Source organism: Polypterus senegalus, chromosome 9 (assembly GCF_016835505.1).
Source record: "Polypterus senegalus isolate Bchr_013 chromosome 9, ASM1683550v1, whole genome shotgun sequence".
NCBI lineage: Eukaryota > Metazoa > Chordata > Cladistia > Polypteriformes > Polypteridae > Polypterus > Polypterus senegalus.
In genome coordinates this window covers 63,563,186-63,586,063 of record NC_053162.1, presented here as the reverse complement: position 1 = coordinate 63,586,063, position 22,878 = coordinate 63,563,186, and the positions used below count along the sequence as shown (strand labels likewise).

Genomic DNA, 22,878 nt, shown 5'->3' with positions numbered 1-22,878 from the left:
GAGCGGGGCTGTGGGGAAGCTAAAGCCCATCCCAGGCAAGCATAGGTTGCAAGGCAAGAACAATCCCCAGACAGTGTGCCAGTTAACTGCAGGGAGAACATACAGAAAAAAATAGTAGGGTCAATTTAGCACTGACAATCCACCTAACATGCCTGTCTTTGGACTGTGAGAGGAAACCTGAGCACATGGAGGAAGCCCAAGCAGACACAGGGAGAACTGAGAAACTCGATGGATGGAGTATCTGGAACGTGAACCCCAGCCTCCATGTTGCAGCAGTACCAGTTTGCCACCATGCAGCCCATGAACAGACATATTTACTGTATGTTAATGCTGACTGATTATAAAAATGAGTAAAAATTACAGAGCAAAGAGATAACAAACCAATTGCATTTTGCTCTTTGACCCGTACCTTCTAAATTTCCACTTACCAAGGCTTCACCTTTTCCACTGTGTCTTTCATTTCAAAGTATTGTGTGTGTATTTATTGTAATATGTGTGAGAATGTTGCAAGCTTAAGAGGACTGACTTAAAAGAGAAACCAGAGAAAGGATTTTGAGGTTGCACCACCTGTTTGTTCATTTCTGAGAAGGGTCTAGCTGTACTCCTCTGCACCTTTACGATTGAAGAGCTTGCCTTTACAGCCAGTCGAATTGTGTGTCTATGTCACCTGGTTTATAGAGCAGAAATTCAAAGAACGGTCTAGCTGTGGCCTGCAGTACTACAAGACAGTGTCACTCCCAGAGATAGCCCTGTTAAACATGCCCACTACAAGACAGACTTACTCAATGGTCATCATTAACTGAGGGTAAGATAACCCTCCCACAGCCCTAATCTGAACCACAGTGTAAGGATGGTTTATGAGAACAAAGTATGCCTTGGACTGGACATATGGTGAAAGGTGCAAATGATTGGTAATATAGCATGCCATCACAATTTGATTGGATCCTCAACTGAGCACAGGTCTGGAGGTCTACAGCTAGACTCGTTTGCCTTTTCCTATAAAGCAAGGAGGACTTCAACCCAGAAGAATTTGTCTAAACCAGCTTACAAACTGCTGGTAACTCCATACCTAACAGTCCCCAGGTGTTCAGCTTCAAAGAACACGTCAGGATGGAATAGGTTTACACTATAGCCTGTAGAACCTTTACATTTTTTTATTTTGCTGACACCTTTATCCAAGGTGACTTAAAACATCTGAGATACAATTAGTTTAATCTCTGTTCCTTTTCCAGTTGGAGAACAGACATGTAAGGTGGTTAATTCATGATCATACAGTGTCAGGATTTGAACCCTCATCCTCAAGGTTTGAAGTTCAAAGCCTTAACCACTATACCATACTACTTGCATAAGGCATCTAGCACAGGAGTTTTATATTTCCTTTGCACAGCTACAGTACTTTCCTTATTGCATTAAACTACGAAAACCTACTCTATGTTCAGACCTCTTTTGATGTGTCTGTTTTTACCATTCCTCTGGAAGCAGCAACCTCACCTCTGAGCAAACAAATGCTGAACGTACAGAGAAAGAGTATGAAAACTATGAATGTTCAAGTCAAGTGTAACGTGCAGTGCGCCATTGCTGGTAATAATAAAAATATATTTTATTTTTAGGTGTCATTCTATACACCCAAGGACACTGTACAGATAATAAAATCATTAAACCAACAAAAACATGAATGTACACATACACATATACATATATCTATATCTATGGAACTGAAAGTCCAGCAATAAGAATACCGCCTAAGTTCATGTAGTGTAAGCTAATCAAAATAGATTAGTCTTAAGACGAGATCTGAAAATAGGTAGGGAATCTGTGTCCCAAATGTTTTGTGGTAGTGAGTTCCAGGGACGAGGAGCACTATGACTAAATGCCCTAGAACCCATGGTGATCAGGCGTGCAGGGGGGAATGATGAGAAGACCAGAAGTAGAGGACCTAAGAGTGTGGTTAGGTGTATAAACATGTATGAGATCAGAGAGGTATAATAGAGCAAGGTTATGAAGTGCTTTGAAAGTAAGTAAAAGAATTTTTAAATCAATGCAAAATTTTACAGGAAGCCAATGAAGCTAAGGAGATGGAAAAAAGATGACTGTGTAACATTATTGATATGGGATTCAAAAGAAAAGACTACTATCAAACATAGCCCCCAGACTCTTAAGCTGAGAGGAGGGATAGACTGATGTACCATCAATATTAAGCGAAAAATTATCACATTTTGATAATGCAGACTTGGAGCCAATGAGGAGAACCTCTGTCTTATGGCTATTGAGTTGAATTTAGCAAGTTGAGAAAATAGACAGATGAATAATTAGTAGATTGACGAAAGCAGTATTGCATTTTAGTCCATTTATTTTGCCAATAAAACAGTTCAATGCATTGGTTAATGCATTATGTAAGTGTCTCATAGCTCCAGGAAAGTGATCTCAAATACTAACCCTGCATGTTGAGCTGGCACATTCTTTCCATGTCTTCATGGGTTCTCAAGGTGTTCCCCCCGCACCTCATAGATGTGCAAACTGGGCTAATTAGCCGGAAATAGAGAGATATGGAAAGGGAGTTTAGGAATTCTTCATGGCAATTTCAAGGGTAAATGACTGGACAAGTCAATCTAACTTCTAGACTAAGATGCACACCTGTGACGGTATCATAAATGTTTTTGTTTACTTTGTTTGCTTTTTATTTTGCCTGCTCTCTTTAATTATCCCTCTTATTCATTTTGTTCATTTAATCAACATTGTATGTATACTTCAGTCTCCTTCTTATGATCCTATGAGTTTGTTCCCTAGAATAACATCCACTCTTTGTGAAAAGGAATAATACACACAGATGAACTAAGATCACTAAATATAAGGAAGAGTGATGAACACAATCATGACATTTTTATACTGGACCTACATGAAATTTCCTTGGAAAGTTGCTATAGGCAGTAAAACTAAGGCCTACTGATTGTGATTTTACTTTTAATGACCACGTGAATGGAAACTCATTGGTTTTCAGGAGCCTAAAAAACAGATTACTCCAATGTGTTTAATTGGGATTTAACTAAGAATATATCAAAGGCATGAAAACAGCAGCAGTCATTTGTCACCAAACTGCTTGTTTTAATTCTAGCTTACAACAAACTGCTAATCCAGCCAAATAAAAACTTCACCTCACTGATGAGAATTTCAGCAACTGTAGTGTTGTTTGTTGGCTTTATTCATTTTTTTTCCTTGTGCCCTCCACCTCATTTCATGCGAAACTTTGGCACACTAATACACACTGTTTGAAGACACCATAGATAGATAGATAGATAGATAGATAGATAGATAGATAGATAGATAGATAGATAGATAGATAGATAGATAGATAGATAGGGTGTAGGGGCCTTCTGTATGGTAAGGTGATAAAATCAATCCAAGTAGGACAATTCAATTGCACTGTGGGGAGTTAGCAGTGACAGTTGCTTTTTATTCTTCCCTACTCAGACTACTTACAGCTGGCATCCCTACACAGATTATCTTCAAATACATGATAAAAGATTTTAATGAGCCATCCCACAAGTGTGGTGGTACTCAATCTATTATTGATTCACTACCAATGCCGAGCAACATTTTCCCTTGAAAAACAACAAGTTTCTACAATGATGACTGCCAAAACGGGATTCAATATTAAATATGACGGATTGCTCAGTCAGGTCTTTTGCATATATTTGAATATCTGATGATAATCAGCTCCAGAATGCAAAATATTTATGGCTCAAATTGTAAAAACGTAGTCAATATTAAGTGTATTGTTGAACTACATTAAATAGTTTTCTACTTGCACACAAACACTAATTGACTTGCTAGCTTATAGTGAAACAATTACACTTCTAAAAAGGCAGCCAATGGAAAACTATATTAGTCATACATTTATTTTTAATGGAGCTTAAAGGGTAAAACAAAAAATACTTCCAGCAAAGTTTTATATAGCAATGGTTGCTTCTGACTATAAAGGGAGGTTAGCACGGTGGCCTAGCACATAGCACTGCTGCAACACACATCCAACATTCCCGGTTTGAATCTGTTGCCCATTTTTTATCTTTGTGGAGTTTACATGGAACCCTGTAATCCTAGTCATTTGAGACAATGATATCTATATAAGGCAATCTACCAAATACAGGTGGACTGATGAATCAGCAGTAATCTTAATTTCCAACTGTACAGTACCACATGGGACAACACAGTGGTTACCACTGCTCTCTCGCAGATGAAGTGACATACAGTAGGTTCAAATTCCATGCCTGGCCATTGCCTAAGTGTTGTTTGCATGAGAGTTTTCTTGGGGCAATATGGCTTTTCCTGGTGCTTGCTCACTGGCATTGTGTGAATGTATGTTACTGGGTCCTGAGACTTACTTGCTCCTTTTCAGGGCTGGTGTCTGACTTGTCCCTAAATTACTACCAGGATGGGCTCTGGCACTTTATGACCCTTAATTAGATATAACAGGTTTGGAAACTTTATTTTATAATATACTAGCAAAATACCCGCGCTTCGCAGCGGAGAAGTAGTGTGTTAAAGAAGCAATGAAAAAGAAAAGGAAACATTTTGAAAATAACGTAACATGATTGTCAATGTAATTGTTTTGTCACTGTTGTGAGTGATGAGTGTTGTTGTCATATATATATATATATATATATATATATATATATACACACACACACACATAAACATATATATATATACATATCTATACATATACACATATATACATACATATATATCTACATATATACACATACATATACACACACACATAAATACATACACACACATATATACACACAAATACATATATATATACATACATACACACACATATATAAACATATATATACATATACATACATATCTACATATATACACACACAGCTATTTCAGTATCAGTGCAATACGCTGCTTGTTAAAACGGATAACTCCGCTCTTACGTGCAAGTCTGCGTGGATATTATGAACTATCGATTTGTTCAAGTTCTATTTAAATTTTAAATAGAAGGAATTTTTATTTAGTCGACAGAAATATCTTTGGTAGGAATGGTAAAAACAGACAGGAATATTATTCGTGAATAAATCAACTCAAACCTTAAACAACTTATAATATTTTGCTCTCCATAAAAATTTATCCTGTCTAAATTATACAAGTTAGAAATAAAGTAAACGTTAAAAGAACAAACATTCACATTTCTTTACTCTTATGTAATTTTATATAAAAAATAAACTTAGATTTTAAATATCCCAAAAGATTTTGCTCTCCATAAAAATATATCCTGTCAAAATTATACAAATTCAAATATGAACATGCTGCATAACAAAACCTAGAAATATAAATGAAATGTGTTCCTTTCAGCAATAACAAATCAAATCATTCAGTTTCTTTGCTCATATGTCATTTTAGAGCTGGACGCCTGGCATCTTTTTTTGGCCACAGGTTCGTTTATGTTTGGTGTGAGGTTCTGTGTTGTGGAGATTCTCAGGATGGATTGCAGGTGCTCATCAGTGAGGCGACTCCTGTGTGCTGTTTTGTTAGTCTTTATCACTGAGAAGAGCTTCTCACACAGATATGTGCTACCAAACATGCACAAGGTTCGAGCCGCATGTAGACGGACTTTTTTTCTTCTTCGAAGTCACCAAAGCGCCGTGCAAACTCAGTGCGCTCAGTTTATCAGCAAAGTGCGTATTTGGGAACACCGTAGTGACGACTTGGTTTAACATTACTTGGCAACAGGGAAAGTGAGGCAAGGTGCACTGGTGCATTTGTGTCTCCCATAAAAGCAGCTTCACTTGAAATCACTTTGTGATTGTGCACGGGTTAAAACGTCCGCTGAAGTGTCAGATTCTTATTTAATTATGCTGCTTTCTGTATCTTCTGCATTGCATTCAGGTTAACCTGATGTTTTGTCTCATAGTGCCGTCTTAGATTAAATTCTGTAATTACAGCCACATTAGCTCCACAAATGAGACACACGGGTTTAGTAAACATATACTCAGCCTCCCATCGGTTTTTAAAGGCTCTATTTTCAGAATCAACTTTTCTCTTCAGCATCGTGTGAGCTAGCTTTGCAATAATTTGATTAACTCAGTAAGTGTTGCAAGGCAGCTGAAGCGCTGCATTATGGGATCTGTAGTTTATTGTGTTACCAGCGCTTCATATACCCGGCTTTAATAACAATAATACAGTATATAAAATGATCTCGGGGCGGATATAATTACACTGGGGCGGATGTGGCCCGCGCCCTTGAGTTTGACACATGTGGACTAAATAGAACTTGAAAAGATATATTTTTCAAATGTGATCGCGCAATTCAGATAGAGTTGACGCGCACTACAGCCTGCATGCCTCAATAAGTCATCCTTCCTCGCTCTTACTTTTTACCGCTCATCTAATGAATACACTGAGTATGGCTTTACCAAAACAATCATTGATGGCGAATAAAGTATCCATTATTCGAGTATGTAGATCGGGTTATATATATATATATATATATATACCCGCGTATCGCAGCGGAGAAGTAGTGTGTTAAAAAAGCTATGAAAAAGAAAAGGGAACATTTTAAAAATAACGTAACATGACTGTCAATATACAGTATTTGTTTTGTGAGTGTTACTGAGTGTTGCTGTCATCAAGGATTTGATTATCATTATTTCTTTCAATCAGGTTCGTATTTGTAGGATGTGTTGTGTTCAAGTTACATTCCGTGTTTGTCAATCGTTGTAAAGATGACAGGTTTCATTCATCGATTCGTTTCTTACTGCATCAATAAACAGCTCGTCTTCTTCTTTATCTGAGACCTGACACACTGCATGCACGGTTTTTTTTACACTGTCTTCCTTTAGCGGGACATTGACTTTTTCCAACGTGTGCTTTGTTTTGGATTTATGAATATGCTTGTATGTATGAGACGCTTCATATTTTTTGCTGCCTTTTCAATTGTGTAATTCGGTTTTGTTCAGCGCTTTTGGAACTGTTGCTTTTATCTGTGCACTGCGCCAGTTCACGTGAGCCTCGGTGTACATGCATCGAAGTTTCCCAGCTGTGCTGGTGCCATCTCGTGCTATGTCCATGGCTGTATTTAATGTTACCTTAGTCCTGGCACTTAAAACTTTCTCTCGCAGTTTCGCTGAGTTTGTACCAAACACCACCCTGACCATCTCATCTTCCTCTGCATAAGCACAGTCCTTAACCCGTGAATATTTAGTGGGAGTTTGCTATTGGATTGCCGCGGACGGACGGCCTTATATGGGCAGGCACTAAATTACAAACGCCAGGCAGCCTGTCTATGAACTTAATTTAAAGTGTAGGTTTACATCGTGCTTTGTTTCAAGTAGCAGAAGTCATGAATATGGTTGTATATGTCACTCGCTCGCTTCTTATTGTTTCGCTGCCTTCTCAATTATATAATGCATGTTTTCTTCAGCGCTTTTTTTAGGTCTTCCTGGTTTTCTATGTACTGGGTGATTACGTGGGAGGCGTGATGATGTCACACGAAACTCCGCCCCCACGGCGTTGAAGCTCATCTCCATTACAGTAAATGGAGAAAACTGCTTCCAGTTATGACCATTACGCGTAGAATTTCGATATAAAACCTGCCCAACTTTTGTAAGGAAGCTGTAAGGAATGAACCTGCCAAATTTCAGCCTTCCACCCACACGGGAAGTTGGAGAATTAGTGATGAGTGAGTGAGTGAGTGAGTGAGTGAGTGAGTGAGTGAGTGAGTGAGTGAGTGAGTGAGTGAGTGAGTGAGTGAGTGAGGGCTTTGCCTTTTATTAGTATAGATTACACTACCACAGCTGTCAGATTTTGATGCATGTTTTCAAGGTGTAAAGTCTGACATGTAAAAGACCTATAATGACAGAAATCATGTTCAGTTAGCATTTCATAGAAATTCATGCGATATGCAGTTTAACAGATTTTAAATAAATTACTTCAGTCTGCTTCTATGCTTCTTTTGCTTTCCTCCTATACATTAATAATGAGCAGAACAATCTAAAACCTCCTATGCTCATTTAATGTTCTCTTCTTCAAGTTGGTTCTCTGTACCAGTTTTGACTCTACAGTGTTATCGAAATCTGCTATGCAACGTGACTCACTTCAGTGCATCTCTGGTGCTTTGTTTTCTGTTTAAAATTATACAAGGAGGAAAATACGACTTACTGACAGCAACCATAGTATTCCGAAATGCCATGCCAAAAATACTACAGCATCATTCTATTTCCAAGAACGCTACTTTATATGTGGTTTTTAGCACAAGATATTTAACACTTTCTCAGTTCCGTATTTGAGGACATCTTCTTGGAATTATAAGTTAAATCTGTGCAACTTTTGTCAGTTATTTGAAGTATCAATGATTGATGAATTTACTGTTAAGTACACCCATCCGATTAATGATTGACATTAAATAAAGTTTTGTCTATCTATCTATCTATCTATCTATCTATCTATCTATCTATCTATCTATCTATCTATCTATCTATCTATCTATCTATTGTCAGTGGTCAGAATGCTAGATTAGTGTATTATAAGAAGTGGTTAATGTGTGTTACAACTAAGTGGTTAATGAGTGTAGGTGTAGGCAAGAGAGCATATCACAATAGACTAGTGACCCATCCAGTGTTGATTCTAATACATTTGATAATTGTTTTTGTATGGTCATCATTATCATCATCATTGGATTAACAGCCATTTTCTAGGTTTACCCAGGTTAGCCGGCTACCCCCAAGATCTTTTTTGTCCATGTTTGTTAATTCAGAGATTAATGTATAGTATTCTTAACATGGTATCTGCAATAGAAAAAGTGCATTTACATGCTGGCAGCTGTACTGCCGTTGCAATTTACAACAGCAGGGGGTGAACTCAGCTATCATTTTGTTCTGTCCTAATGCTCTAGAAAATTTCAGACAAATTCAAGAAGAACATCTATACACATGCACTGAAATAGTGGTGGACATTCTTTATTATAATACCATCCTGAAGCATATACAATCCTGTAACAAGAAACCTATCTATATCCAGCTCACTGATCAAGAATCTCTACCATCCAAAGTATGGCAGCAACAGTCTCCAAATCTAAACACAAATTTTTGGAATATATGGATAGATTTTGATGATGTCAACCATCAGAGAGTGCCTCCCAAAAACTACCATCAAAGGTGGATTTTCTGAATTCCTCTAATTTTTACATTAGGTTCAAATGGCCTTGAGTTCTGCGGGTGTCATTCTCAGCATTAATGTACTTCCCTATTAACTCAGATCTACTAATAAAGTAGAGTAGTGTATTAATGTATTTACATATTTTCTGGAGCTTTATTCTTTCATTGAAGGCTAAAAGTGAGTACTAACACATCCCTGGAAGTTGCAGTGAATCCTAAATGGTATAAAACTCAGTCCACATTCACACACCTCCATTTAATAAGTGGATGAATCTGTCCATGCATCCAGTCATCCATTTCCAAATTCACATAATCCATTTAACAAATTATTAAATGTCTCAACCCATATTTTCCGTTTATATACAGAAAAAACAGCATAACTTACAAGCATCTGGTGTTATCGAGGAATGTATGTTATAAAGGCCACTAGTCCCTCAGAGGGAACACTCACATTTAAACATCCATCCATCCTTTTCCAAACCCTGTTTAACCAATTCAGAATTTACTGAACCTCTTAATTCAGTTTTATGTTAGAAATGATCCAGAGCCTATCCAGGAAGCACCAGGTGCATGGTTGGGACAATGAATGATGGAGGAATCGATTCACATAAGAGGGCACACTCACACCCACAGACAGTATGTAGTAGCTAAGCTGCCTAAAATGGATGTCTTTGGGATTTAGGAGAAAGCCAAAGTACCTGGGGACAAGCACAGGAGGGACATGCTGCGCAGGCAGTGTTTGAGCCCAGTGTGAGGCACAAGCACTAACCACTCAGCCACCATATAACCTTAATTAGGGTGCAGAGTTAATAAATATGGAATACATTGAACCAGTCAGCTATTGACGCGGTATCATAAATCAAAGAGTCTCAACGTAGTCTCATAAGCATAAGACGAATCAAAGCTGACATTCTATATTGGGGCTAAATAGTCAGTTCTCATGAAGCATTTTCCTTTGTCTTTTTTTGACACAGTGAAGTGTGGTCTCACCACAGCTGCTGAAAAATGCTACAAATGTTGAAAGGTACTAGATTTTTGACAAACTTGACTGCACTTCATATCATCAGGCTGTCACAAATCAAGGAATAGCCGTAGAGAGTCATCAATAAAGGAGCCTGCCCTAAATGGATCATATATAATATTGTAGGCGTTTTTTAATTGAAGGTATTGACCTTACGAGAAATCACTTTTCATACCCTTAAAGATAAAATTGATTTAGAATTGCAAATTGCTCCAGAAGAATCAATCATCTTTTAAGCCATTCCAAAATAACCTTGAATTTTTAATAAATATAACTAGTCAGTTGTACATGTAGTATTGTTTTTGCTGTAGCAATTTTATAATTTTTTAAATATTTCAAATACCCTATTAAATCCTTGCAATTAAATAAACGCCCACCTAAGTCAGTCTTTTATTAATTCAGTAAAAGGCAAATCTATTTATCCGGCATTCAGAGGACGCACACATTCTTTTAAATAATGATTATCTAACTGAGATGCTTTTATCATTCTTATTTTTATTATTATTGTTAGTATTAAGTTTAATTTAATTCGTAAAGCTTCATGAGCTAAAGATTACGGAGGTCAAAGCACTTCTCACACATGTGAAATTTTCTGGCCTATGCCAAAAAAAATAAAAAGCAACATTTTGGTAAAAAGGATTTCTTAAAGTTACAAATCAAAATAAAAAGCCCACTAAAGTCACCCTCCGTTTAAAAGTGCGGACAGCAAAACCTTTCAAAATAACCATCTATTAGCATGACTGGAGCTACTGTGCAGGAGTGCATTACAAAATAATGTGGGTATCAATTATTAAACATTTTGCCATAATGCTCCCCTTCATAACTCTATACCGAATATCTTCCCACTGTGTTCCAATATTTCACACATATTCATTTAACATCGTCTTCTGAATTTTAAAACTATCCAACTACTCTACTTAGTTGCTGGGTTTGAATCATTTTTTTATTATTCATAGAGCTCAATTACAATCCTTAAAAAGCATTTTAAGACGCTAGTATCAACAGATGAATGCCACATTTGTCCACACCTCTTCAACATACTTATGATATGATTAAGATCGGATTTCAGCAGCTAGGTAAGAAATAGCTTGTAGGTGAACTAACCTTTATTCTCGAGCGTGCTTGTTGTTTCCATTGCCATGCAGCTCACTCTGCTTAATCGCTCTGTGTTTTGTTCGTGGAGTGTCACAATATGCCAAACATCCTGAATTGCTGACTGTTTTATCTTTAAATGAGATAAAGTGCTTTTTTCTTTTTTAATCTGAAACAGAACGGTGTAACTTTAAGAAAATGACCCCCTATATCATTGTACTTATAGGATTAAGTAGGAATTAGCAATGTTATGAAATCCTCACATTTATGCTTAACAAGCCATCGACATAACTCACAATCTACATAACAGACTATAAAGCTGGACACTTCTACTTGGCTATACAAGGATATTCAAAACAATAAGGTAATGAGCTACTCGCTTTAAACACAGAGCCAGAGTAATTTGAGCAACAGATACACAATACATGTGCCTATCTTTCAGTTCATATGAAGGATGGTATACTACTGAGTATATTACTTCAAAGATGGCACGACACCTCAAAACATGAGTAAATGTACAGGTGCCAAAACTAATCTGATTTCAACTCAAGCTGAAATGTATTACCAACTGATAGAGGTGTACGGTACAGCAGTTAATGTCAGATTGTGCAGTGAGATCGTCCCTCATTAGCTGACGTGGCACTTTGTGTGGAGGGCCCCAGCCCATTCACCTCGCAGCCTTTACTTCGCACCAAGTAACTTTAATCTCTGTGGCATTTTTGGAGAATTCAGTGGAAGCGGGAATAAGCTAAGTCTTTGTTCTTTTATAAACATACAAGCCTTTAAATAAATTTCTGAGTGTATGAGATCACGTTCATAGGCTCACAGGTTCAAAGGGTCAGTATTGTCACATGTACAGAGAACAGTGAAACTTTTACTTGAATACGCCAATCATCACTGCCATATTAACTTACTTTTTAAAATACCCTCATATCGGTGCCTATTTAATGATGGAGTTGATAATACTGAACATATGTCAAAATGCTATACTATACATCTTGTAAAGTGATTCAGCCCCACTGCTAGGGTCACACAGGCAGGGGTTGACTCTTACAATTAAAAGACTTCCAGCTCCAAAATTTTAAGGCTTTACACTGATCATTAAAATGTCTTCTACTGAGGTGCCAAGAAAAACCTCTAGTCACTCAGTCCCCGTACCTTCACAGCCATGCGTCAGCCATGCACATATTAATGTACAACTGCCATCTCCCAGATAACTCTTTTGGCTTTACTTGTTTACTATTTTTAACTACAGTTCTGGCATCTTATTTTATTAATGATGACATCACTGCTTGATTTTTAAAGTGTTTTTGTTCCATCCATTATCTCTTCACTCGCCGCCAGCTAATCACGGGCCAAAAAGCACAGGCTGAGGTTGGCACAGGAAACAAACACATATTGCTCCAGGATTGGCATAACAGCTCATCTGATGTTAAAAGAAATATTCTGACTGTATATCTATAGATCACGTTGCAACGTTAATTAAAAAAGAATGCAGGCTTCAGTGTTAAGTGAAAAATAAATCTATTCTGAAGGGATTTTAAAAGACACAATCCAACAGAGCAGCATAAAGAATACTGAAATCGGAATGATCCAAAGTAAAAGTGCTTGTTCTATATGTACAGTAACACAACACCTGAAGACACTGCACTTGAGGCTGCCACAGGGGCATAGTGGTTAGAGATTCTGCCTCACATTCCCAATTACCTGGGTTCAAATTCTCAACTGGTGGACTTTGCTTTGAATACCTTGGCTTTGTGTTACATCCTAAAAGCAGGTTAACTTGACTGGGGACATCAGAATATTTAGATGAAGAGAATGTTTTTTTTTTTGTGAGCTTGTCATACAAACAACTGATCCGTATGCTGGTTTGGATCTGTATTTGTGTCTGATGTCGATGGGATACCAGGCATAAAGTGAAATAGGATAATTCAAATAATCAATAAATTAAAGAGTAGGTGAGTGCATAACTGTGTCTTGTGACATGCTATTCTCCCACCCATACTGTAGGTACTAACTCCCTATGACGTTGTACTGGAAAAAAGCTAGATCAGAGAAATGACAATGAGTGGACATTGATTTTTTTTTGTTCAAACTGTCATAAAAATAAAATTTTAATAAATAAAATTTTGTATCATTAAATAAAGTCCACTTAGGCCAGTTAGCAATAGAAATCTACCATTATTTTTCAAATATATGTAACATAAAAAAAAATCTCAGATGAATTAATTCTGATTACCTGGCAGCACAGCAGTCAATGTAGCTACCAACTCTGGAGAAGGGCACCAATCTATCCCAGGGCCCATTAATGCACACTCTCCCTCACACTGTGTCAAGTTGAAATCAACAGTTGGAATTATCAATAAAAAATATTATTGTGTATTCACCTAGAATACACCAGCACAGGTCACAGTGGTTTGAGCTGCTGCCTTATGGATCTCAAATCTTGAGTTCAAATGTTGTGCCCTATTGTTCTCTTTGCAGAGTTTGCACACCTGCTCATGCCTATGTTTTTTTCCATCAGGTGTTCTGGTTTTCCCACCACATCCCCAACAACATTCATGTCACGAAAGTTGGTAATTCCATATTGTCCATTTTTGAGCATGGGTGTGTGTGTTTACGTGGGCCTAACAATAGAGAGACAGCCGATCCATGGCGGTCTCTTGTGCTGCTTGGATAGACTGTGCCTCATTGACCCCAAAATGGATTAGGCCTGTTTGTGAATATTTTCTTAGCTTTTTTATGTGAAAACATGATTTTCTGTGTAATAATTATTTACCAATCAAATGTTTAGTAATGTGTTCACTTATATAAAGTGCAACCATTTAAACATGGTAAAACATTATTATGCATAGCCTTTTAAAATAAACATAGTGATAGACATTTACTATGAAACCATTAAAACAAAAAGAATACAAGACACTGAAAAAATACAAGATGTTAATTGAGGGCTAATGAGGAAATGAGATAAAAAAAACAGTCCATTACACATTAAGGGTAAAAACAGCACTTTAAAGAAATCCAGTCTGAACAAATAAAAGGGCAGCTCTTCAGTTTCATTTTGAGTGCTGAGTCTGGTGGAGTCTTATGAACTGACACAAGCAGAAATTAAATGTAATTATTGCTTACATTCTGATCTTTTTTATTTGCACAACATTCTTGAAGGTGGATGTAAAAATCTTAAATAGGTCAGTAAGTTGAGATCAATGCCTCTATTGTAACTTGACCCAGAAATAAAAAAAAAAAAATTAAGTACGGTATGCTCACTAGGGTGAGAGCTTGGTTGAAGCAGGCAAAGATCTATAAAGGATGCCACATACTCAGGCTCTGCTCTTGTACTAGCTTACTGTTTGGTACAATTGCAGCTTGGTGCCAAATTTCCACTCCTTATATTTTGCAAAAATCTGTTGAAATTAAAGGCTACTAGAGGGCAAGCCTGACACCTGAAGAACATCAAGGCTGTTACTGCAACAGTCTGGTCAGATTTACTGAGACTTATTTCTTATCCCATTGCAAACATGAAAGGCAAAAAAAAGAAAGAAGATTTTGGAACTAGTGAGAATAAGGAGCCGGCGCCATCTTCAACATGTTTTGTTTGATTGCTTTGTGAGCTAAAATGCAAGCCATGCAAAAGTGATCTTGTTATCTTTCTCTGAATAAACTTTTTTTCTTCTATGTAATTAGTTTCCAGGCCAGCAGCCATCTGCTTTGTTTTTTCTTTTTTCACTTTTTAACTATCAGTGAAGGTATCGTAGTGAGAACATGATAATAAAGAAATATGGCTGGCCCGAATTTAAGCAAATGGGGCACTACGCCATATTTTAAAGAGACTAAAGTTGCCATCTATAGGATACTGTCAACACCAGGTTCTACAAGGATGCACACAGCACTTGTGGTTAGCCACTATATTGATATTAAGTGTACTAAAATGGGACAAGAAATACTTTACAGTCCTGAAATGAAATGGAGTGGACCCAACTGACCTCTGAAGAATAGCTGACAGTAATGAAAGAATGGTGACAAAAGCTTTTAAACTATATTATGGAACATTTTGTATAATGTGCAAAGCAGTATTTGTGAAAAAAAATAAAATACCTAAAGATACTTTGAAAATATGTGTGAATTTTGATGCTATGGGCAAATCTGTAACAGAAGGAAAGAGCCATTGGTGATAATTAACAGGATACTCTTCTTAATAAATCTCCTCAGTGTCTTTCACACCAAGCAGATGCTTGTTTGCCATTGCATCTGTGATGTCCAGTCTCTGTAATATGTTAATAAATTATTAAGGGTGAAGACAGACAGACAAACAAGCTGATATATAGATAGATAGTACAGACACAAAAGATAGATAGATAGATAGATAGATAGATAGATAGATAGATAGATAGATAGATAGATAGATAGATAGATAGATAGATAGATAGATAGATCTTTCTTCTGTTATTTTCTTTTGATATATTTGATCAAACACATCATCACATGGAGGTGTGAAAACAGAGAGTATATGCATAGTCCCAACAAAGCACTAAACAAGAAACCACCAACATACCTGTCTGTTCAGGCCTAAATATTAGGACGAGTAGCTACTCTTCTTACCCACCACAAAAGAAGCAAATATAACCACACAGCCCAACTTGTCTACTCACTGCTCTTTCCCAGTGACAGTTAGCTGCTCTGCCATTTATGTTCATCTCAGAATTACTTTGGCAGGCAGAAGGTATGTAGTTATGGTTGCTCCTGTTCTCACTTTAACTATCACAGTATTTACAGGGATAGATACCCATACATTCCCATCAGCTGATTTATATTCAGAGGTCCTACAACAGACATTCTAAGAACCCCAATAAACACCAAGGGAACAAAGTGCCTAATCTCAGCTACAGCGTTCTTCTATTGCCTTTCTCTGACATGTAATATATGATTATCAGAAGATAAGCCTTCTTGTCTTTCTGTAATGTTAACCCAGATTCCTGTCAGTGGGGTGGGAAGAGTATTCTTCCAACTGACTGTAAACGGCCCATTTCATGCCCTTTCCTACAGTTACAAATATTGACAGTAATAAAATACTGATTAAAAAACAACTCACTCTACATAAAAAGCACTTCCTCCGCTCCTCAACTAATCTACGAGTTTTGTAAGGCAGAGATATATGGCAAGTTGTGAAAGTGGCCCACCTGCTTTCCTCATGCCCTTCCTCCTGCTTGTTTTTCACCCATACTTCTTTTCCAGGCTGCGGTATTATCAGTGCCTCACCACTCAGGCCTCATACAAGTCACCCTCTTTTTCTGACCTGTACCATTACACTCTGATGCTTTCTTCCTAGAACATAAAGCCTCTCTCTGAAGTTATTGAGACTTACCCTATGTCATTAGTGCATATTAAGTGAGGACATGTAAGGCAGCCACATCACATGATGTCAAATTACACAATCATACCACAATATTTTGTAGAGTTCAGTCAATGACTGCATGGAGTTTCCATGTTCCCACAATTCTTTGATGGATTTTGTTGTCCACTTTTCCTCAAATTCCCCAAAGATGTGCAATTTTGGTGAACTGACAGCTCCAAATTGGCCCCATACACAGACAGTGACTAGACTGAGATTCAATCCCAGAGTTCAGCTGTATTGAGACACCAGTGTTAACCACTGTGTCAGCCTGGAGGGTGTACATATCTGTGTGAACATATACTGTAGTTAGTATATCAAGCTTGTGATGAGTGTCTGCCTTTGGTTGTCATCTATCTAGGACTGATTTAGACTCTCATGCTCACAGTCCCATCATGCTGAGGGAGCGCAGTGGATTTAATTAGCTAAAATAAAAAGACCTTAAGAAGTCTGGATGCCTAATGTAATTGTTAAAGTGGGTGAGGGGAGGATGGAGGGACCAGTAGGCTTGCATTTTGTACTCATTCAAACATAAACTGGCTCTTTAAAGCACATGTAAATTCTTTGTGATCGAGGCTTGTACCAGCTCATCATCCACTTGGGCTTTAACTTCAGCTGTCCCACTACAGAAAACACACAAAACTGTGAGCTAAATTATCATTATATTAATATATATGTAGGGCATTATATAGGCCACAAAGATGAATGAACAGTGCTGTAAATGTCAGTCGGTAGAGCACATACATAATAACACTTACCGTTTCCTTTCAAATGGTGGATTGGACACCTGAATACAGGTACCATCTGACTGAACACAGCAAACCTCCATTCTTACCTGCTGTTAAGCAGCGACTGGCTTTATTTAAAATGCTTATTTCAGACATGGTGGCAAAACAGAAAATACTACTGAATAAAAGGGTTAGGAGAGAATAAAAAATAAAAAATGTTTTGAATAAAATAACTGATAAACTTCAGTGTGTACTAGCCACAAGCAACTTGTCCTCATGTCTTCTCCCTCTTTAAGCAGTCAGCATCATGCTTATATTCAAGTATCTTACTAAAGCAGTCTTTTCATTTCGGCATCCACTGCACTTGCCTTCTTGCTCAGCAAGCAATGAAAAGCAACTGTTAAAATATTTAAGAATTATAGGCAAATCAATACTGACTGCTCTTTAAGCAAAAGCTAAAACTCTAGAATGTAATAGTTTTACTTTTATTTTGTTCATATAAATGTGTCAATGCTTTTTGGTGCCACATTCTTTTATGTACCTGTTGGCCCTTTATCAAAATCAAAAAGAATTGGGTATCTCTAAGAATAAAACATGTACAGAAGTTAACCCCAGGCTAATACAGTTAAAGATATGAAAAATAACTTTGCTTACCCTTGCTGACATACAGTTGGTCTCCTTTTCTCCTGTTTTTGTAGTAATTCACAATGCAGCTTTTATGAGCTGAGATGAGATGTGCCCACCTCTAGACATACCAGGGACCACCTGTTAACATTCAAACAGAATGAAAGCTGAATGAGAAAACAACCATAATCAGCAATTAGGAATGATGACCTGCTTAAACTGTAAGGCACACCATCAGGGTAAAGTTGCCTCAGAAGCTACTGTGCGGTATGTGTAAGGGTAATCAAGGTGATACCTCTGGACACCTGCTGCAACAACATGAACAGAAGTAATCTGTTTTGTTCAATTGTTTGTGAATGAACATTTTTAAAAGAAGATACTTGTAACCCTATGCCAAAAGAAGGGGGTGCAAGGTAGGAGATGATGATCTAAAACTGTGGCTTGGTCCTTTTTTGGCTAATTGAGAGAGCACGACTATACTAATGAGATAACTGAGTTGTAGTGCACACATCAGCTACATGGTAAACATAGGAGTCAATGTAAAGTACAGTATGAGTCAGGGCAGAGGCTGAAAACACACAGGCCACCAGGAGAAAAACGACAAATACTTGAGCTTTTTAGTAAAATTTTGAAGTTTCACTCCTCCCATCAGGATATAATAGTACTACTAGTAGTAAAGTACTGTGAAATTCAACCAAACAACCAACATGCAATATGTCACCACTTTCTAGCACCAGTGCAAGCAAGAGTGCACTGAAATACACAACTCCATTTTATTTATTAGTAAAGTAAATCCACATCCAACCGTGGCCCTTCCCCTGGAGACCTGAGCAGAAAAAATAATCTTACAAGATAAAAAAAATATTAAATACTGTAGTTCATCTGCACAACATGACATTAACAAACCTATCTAATCCATTTCAGGTTTCTTGAGAACTGAAGCCTATTCTGGCAGCACTGGCTGCAAAGCGGGCATCAACCCTGAGTGGAGCACCACTCGTTTACCCACCCACACTTTCACAGGCCCAGTCAAGAACTGCCAGTTAATCTAAAACACATTTTGGGAATATGGAAGGAAAACCTGAAGGAAGACTTCACACAAACATGTAAAAAAACATATAAACTCCACACAAACTACTAGGGGTAGAATTTGAACTGCATGTAGCAGTAATAACCACTGTACCACCATTATCTCAAACAGTAAATCAAAATATTAAGACAATTTTGCAGGGCTTTTTGCAGATTTTAATACAGTAAAATTAGTCAAATATACTGCGCTGCATTTACTCAGTTCTCATGTTTACTGAGCTGTTTTTTTTTTTCTTTACAGATATGCTGCTTTTCATCCCACAACCCCAAAGTTGTGCATGCTAGGTTAAGTAATCATTTAAAACTGTCTCCTTTTAAATATAAGATAAACTGACACCTCATTCTTCGTTCATTCCTGCCTTCTACTCAATTCTCCAATTCCCAGTAATCTTCGTCTTCTATAATACGTTACCGTGGCTGTCCATTTGTCTGTTCAGGATTTTAAATCACCTTGTAGCTCGCAAACCGTTTCACCTATTGACCTGAAATTTGGCAAACATGCACTACGTGACCTCTACATGTTCACTTTTAAGGTGACAACTTTTATTACCCTTTTTATTTATATTTTATTGTAGAATCAACTCTGGGCAGCGGACAGCATTGCGGCCGTGCGGCACTTGCGTAAGGGCGCTGTTCTCATCCCTAGCACCTTTGCCGTCTCTTCCTCTTCATATCTTAAATCATTCTTCAGGCAGATTGAGCACTTAAGTGAAAAATTAAGAAAAACGTACTAAGTAATAACACAAACACTGACTTAAATCAGTTTTAACGTGAAAAGATGCCGATGGAAGAAGAGATGAAGCGAACCTCAAGGGTGGAGAAAACAAGAGCTGCTCAGGAAGCAGCAAGCGCATCAACCTCTGAGCAAACGAATGGTAAAGAGAAAGAGAATGAAAACTATAAGTCAAGTGTATTCACTGCACGATCCACCGTTACTGGTATATACATAAATCAGTAAATCTGAAAGGTTTCTTACTGTTATCAATAACTTAAAACAATAAATGCATGTGATGGAAAAATAAAAATCTTGATGTGTGTTGAACTAGAAAGGTACGAGATAAGACTGTCTAGTTGAGAGATCCAAAGTGAGCTGGAAAAGTGCAAATGACACAGCATAGAACGTCAGCTTAGAGAGAGCACCATGCTGTACTTATTTTGACTGAAAAAGGCTGACTTGTCTTAGTCTTGGAAATGAACATTTGTTGTCTTATTTTAGGAGACGTGTGGCTGAGGAGACCATTTCAGCCGATTCAGTGTAACAGACTTCTGTGGTCATTTGGTTTTTGATAAGGAAATCAAAAATAAAAAATATAATCCAGACTACCTTGGTAAGAATCAGATATGTTGCAGACCCGACACCAAAACAAGTTTGGCAGATACAGTATGAGTCATATAAAACAAAAAGCTTCAAATCATGGCCCAAGTAATAAACTCCAGTTTGCTTTAATGTCACTAATGTATGCTGGAACGTTTCTTCATAAATGATAAACATTTTATGTGTTCCATGATGGGGAAACTTAAAATTCTCAAGAGTGACATGCAATATCCATTAATGTGTGAAATTAAGAAAAAGAAATATGCCAGCTTTGAAAGGAAGCACCAACCATCATTGTATTTAGAGCTGTTAAGGCAAACTATTTTTATACTTTTTAACTAAACATATATTATTGGCAAAGCCTCCAGGATTGGTTCCTGATTTTGTCTAATGTTGTCATGACTCTTAACTAGATATTGGCACAATGGCTAGCGCTGCAGCCTAACATTCTCCTTGTAGGCTTTATGGGTCTTCTGCAGGACTCCATTTACACCTTACATCCCAAAAATTTGAAGGTCCATTTCAATGTTCTAAACTGGAGTCCCTGGTTAGTGCTGCTGCCGCATATTTTGATGGACTTGGGCTCTGTTCCCAAGCAGACTACTGTCTGTTTAGAGTTTAGAGTTTGCCATAGGTTCACCACATAGTCTGATTTCTTTTCACATGCGCAAGATATGCATGTTCTACTAATTAGCCACTCTAAATGTTCCCTGTGTGAACCAAGTGTGTCTGAATGTGCCCTGTGGTGGATTAACATCCCTTCCACATATCTGGAAAGGAAAAGAGAATTCAGGAAACTAACAGGTATTCATACGTTTACATAAAAAAATGGAGCATTTATTGAATTACAAGAAAGATGGGCTAATGGCTAATTTTATTAAAAAAGACAGAAAACAAAACAAAAATGTATCCTTTTTTATAATTGTATACATCTAGAATTTTCTTTTCTTTTTTTAACTAATAGTAATTCACATTTCCATCTATTGTGATTAATCTCTTTTACGTCCGGCAAGCCTGAGGTAAACTGAACTCTAGAGAAAATAAGCAAATGACAACCCCAATTTTCAAATGATATCCATCAAGCGCGGTGTACACACCATGATAATGTCGGCAGTAACTATGAGGCCATGCCAATGCTTTTAGACAACAAGGTAAATCAGGAGCCTAAGAATGCAAAACTATACACTGAGGGAATGGACCTGACCCGTTGACCATTCAGACCCTAAACAAATACATTGGGAATGTGCAGAAGAACAGAACACTTTAACTTTATACTGCAACAAGACTCAACAGTACTCAAAAAAATGTAAGTTTCTTTATTCACAAAGTTGGGCAGTAGTGAAAAGATAAAGTAATGAAAATATTTTATGATGTATGCTCTTTGAAAACAGCAAATTAATTTTGCAAGGCAGTCTAGATCAAGGTCAGTAGTGGCAGGAGACCAGCTCCATAGTAGAAGGCACAAGGCAGAAAGCCTTCCTGGTAAGAGAGGATACCAGCTCATCACAGGGCCACATTCATGTTGTTATTAACTTAATCCATTCATAATAATAGTTGGAAATTGGTTAAATAATGGGTTTCATTCGGCTAATCATTTGCTATAAAAGTATTCATTGATGTATTCATTTACTGCACATGGTTAATATAGTTTTGGGGTTATTAACAGTTTGAATCATCACCTGTAGAACAATTACTAACCTGGGATGGATCAACTGGGCCATCCAAGTCACATTCACTCATAGAGGAACACTTTAAAGGCATGTCTTTAGGATTTGAGAACAACACTGGTTTACTTAGAAAAAAACACAAAACACACGGAGAACATGCACATTCCACACATAAGGTGTGAGGCAGCAGTACTAAATAATACACCACTGTGTTGAGAGGTTTACTAATACTAACCAGCAATATTTGCCTGTTTAAACAATACAGATTCACTGAAATAAAGAGTACAGCAGGTTTTCACAAGCCTTTTGAAATCTATTTCCGTGAGGTCCTTCTGGGTTCAACTGTTATTTACTGTATTAACCACAATATCTAGCACTTTATAGTCATTTCTTGCTCATTTCTATAATTAAAAGCTTTGGTGCTTGGTGGCATGGAGCAGGTTACGTAATTCAGCACGGACTTATGCATTAGTTCAGAAATAAGAGATTAATAATAAAACTGAAAATTGTTTTAAAATGATAAAATGCAGGATTTATTTTAACATCTCTTCAATCAGAATCATGTATGACTTTAATATAATTAATATCCATCTATTCATTTTCTCACCCTGTTTATTCCAGCACAATGTCAGTTAGAGATGCAGCCTATCTCAGCAGCTTTGGGTGCCAGGCCTGAACAAAGTATCTAACACGGGGGACACTTCTGCACTTACTCACTTAGCCACACTTAACCAACATTAAGCCCAGACTATTGGGATGTGGGAGGAAAACCACATCCAGATCAAT

At 37.3% G+C, this 22,878-nt stretch overlaps 1 protein-coding gene across 5 annotated transcripts in view; it reads right to left on the bottom strand.

The window, feature by feature from the left end:
- znf536 (zinc finger protein 536) overlaps window positions 1-22,878 on the bottom strand; it is a 470,433-nt gene that overhangs the window by 390,846 nt on the left and 56,709 nt on the right. For all 5 annotated transcript variants that reach the window (XM_039763165.1, XM_039763161.1, XM_039763164.1 and 2 more), the window contains exon 2: window positions 18,052-18,162. The gene's annotated coding sequence lies outside the window, so the exon portion shown is untranslated. The remainder of the gene's footprint in view (window positions 1-18,051; window positions 18,163-22,878) is intronic.